At 45.0% G+C, this 2,551-nt stretch overlaps 1 pseudogene; it reads right to left on the bottom strand.

The window, feature by feature from the left end:
- Positions 1–208: 208 nt before the first annotated feature.
- Positions 209–326, bottom strand: LOC126164311 (5S ribosomal RNA; annotated as a pseudogene).
- Between the last annotated feature and the right edge of the window lie 2,225 nt (positions 327–2,551).

Genomic DNA, 2,551 nt, shown 5'->3' with positions numbered 1-2,551 from the left:
CAGGTCTTGGAAGGCCTTGGAAGGCCCAACGGTACCGATCGACCGCCGTGTCATTCTCAGCCCAAAGGCGTCACTGGATGTGGATATGGAGGGGCATGTGGTCAGCACATCGCTCTCCTGGCTGTATATCAGTTTACGAGACCGGAGCCGCTACTTCTCAATCAAGTAGCTCCCCAGTTTGCCTCACAAGGACTGAGTGCATCCCGCTTGCCAACAGCGCTCGACAGACCGAACGGTCACCCATCCAAGTGTTAGCCAAGCCCGACAGCGCTTAACTTCGGTGATCTGACGGGAACCGGTGTTACCACTGCGGCAAGGCCGTTGGCCGAAAATCCTGAACACAAATGCCAAATGCTAACATAATACGAATATCTGCTTCCTATTCCCGCACACAATGCCACTGTGGAAAGAGTAGGAGGAGGAGGAGGAGGAGATTACTGTTTAACGTCCCGTCGACAACGAGGTCATTAGAGACGGAAACAAGCTCGGATTACGGAAGGATGGGGAAGGAAATTGGCCGTGCCCTTTCTAAGGAATCATCCCGGCATTTGCCTGAAGCGATTTAGGGAAATCACGGAAAACCTAAATCAGGATGGCCGGACGCGGGATTGGAAAGAGTATTTTCGTTGATGTCGACCTAGTGGGATTATGAAAGATATAGACTGCTGTCAGGGACTGTGGAATCAGTCTTACAGTGCTAGTTTAACTACAAGCTGACTTGCAAAGAGTTTTAGAAATACATAAGAGGAAAAAAGACGTGCTGGAAAAGGTGAAATTTGCGAAAAGTATGGTGTACCAACTACATCTGCCGCAGCAAGTTTCTTGTAATTGTGTTCTGAATAAAAAGTTAATATACTAAATAATGTGTTACTCCATTTCTCAACCCCATCTCAGAGTGTTAGATACGGCAACCCAATTCGCACGCCATGTTGATGTGTAAAGTTGGAATGGGAAAAACCGACTGGTTAAAATCGATACGCGTATTTTAGTTCTAAACAACCGGTATTTTCGGTATTTGTTTGGTCTCAGTTAGAACAGGTGTTTTTTATTTTCACTAACAACCGAGTAAAAAACTGAAGTATCAATTAGCCATAGCAGCAGTGCTAAAATTGTTCTTTTTTTTTGCAAACCGTTTTATAAAAAACGAGTAGTTTTTAGTCGTAAAATTTGCATTGTAATGTTACTTATAATCCGTCTTGATTACAAAAAAATGTTTACTCACATGACCGGTTTCGGTTCCTCTAGAACTATCTTCAGATCTGCAATTTTGGTTACAGGAGTAACCCGTCCAACTACAGCAAACTTCACGTGCTGCTTTTGCTGTAGTTGGACGGGTTACTCCTGTAACCGAAATTGCAGATCTCAAGATGGTTCTAGAGGAACCGAAACCGGTCATGTGAATAAAAATTTTTTGCAATCAAGACGGATTATAAGTAACATTATAAAACCAGTGATCGTATTTATCTCATCAGACATTACTATAGAAAATGGGTAAAGTTATCAGTGCTTGAAAGTCTCTTCAGGTTTATTGCCAGATCCTAAAATCAACTCGATTCAATATTTCTGCGATCCAACTTTCGCCATCTTCGGGAGGACGCTGCTTCTGTTGCTGAGTCCAGCTGAAAACTGATGCCGTGGCTTTTTTTTTCTTTATTGTAATCCGCTCTTCAGTCAAGTAGCATACAAATATTCAAAGAGCAAATTGATACATAAAAAAGGGAGGAAAAAGGGGGATATAAAGACATAGTAAGTGGAGACAACGGAAGTTAAAATATACACTAACATGCGGAAGTTTATTGGGAGACAGTTAAAAAGGTGACATACAGATAAAATAATACAGTCGGCGATTTGTGGGGCACTTAAAATACACTGATCGCACACAGAAGTTAAAAGTCGATCACGGTATAAAAACACACAGAGTGAGAGACACTTAAAAAACCACTACAGCAATGGAACACACATGGAGAATAAAAACCGCTAGTAGGGACCTGCCGAGGCATGGTAGGCCTAGGCCTGAGAAGAGGGAAAAGTAGGGGAGAGGAAGGTGCAGTTGGGAGGGGGGGGGTGCTGGAGGTGGTGCGAGAAAAAGAAAAAAAGGGGGTAGGGGTACACCAAGAGGCAGGAGACAGGCAGGATGGAATATGAAGAGGGTAGCCAAGGCACTAGGGAGCGGAGACACAAAAGCAGGGCACGGCAAAGGGGAGGGCGTTGGAGTGAGGAAAACTGCTCAGGGAAAGGAAAGAGGAGGGGAGAGGTGGCCCTGATGAAGAAGAGGAAGAAGGTGGGGTTAGGGTTGGTAGGATGGGTAGATGTCAGGACGAAGCTTATCATCCAGGAGGGGTAGGTGCTGAAATTTGCATTGGGAAAGGAGGTGGAGGGTGTGGAGATGAAAAGAGGGCAGGACTCAATGGTAAAGGCACGGCAATGGGCTGGGATTGGAGAGGAAGGGAGATCGAGTCGGTGGGATATGTACAGGGTGCAGATGTGTTCAAGGAAAAGAAGAAGGTGAGGGAAAGGGATGAGGTCATAGAGGATGTGCATGGTGGATAGA

Source organism: Schistocerca cancellata, chromosome 2, assembly GCF_023864275.1.
Source record: "Schistocerca cancellata isolate TAMUIC-IGC-003103 chromosome 2, iqSchCanc2.1, whole genome shotgun sequence".
Lineage (NCBI taxonomy): Eukaryota > Metazoa > Arthropoda > Insecta > Orthoptera > Acrididae > Schistocerca > Schistocerca cancellata.
Note: the sequence above shows the minus strand (reverse complement) of the source record. Positions and strands in the feature narration are given on the sequence as shown.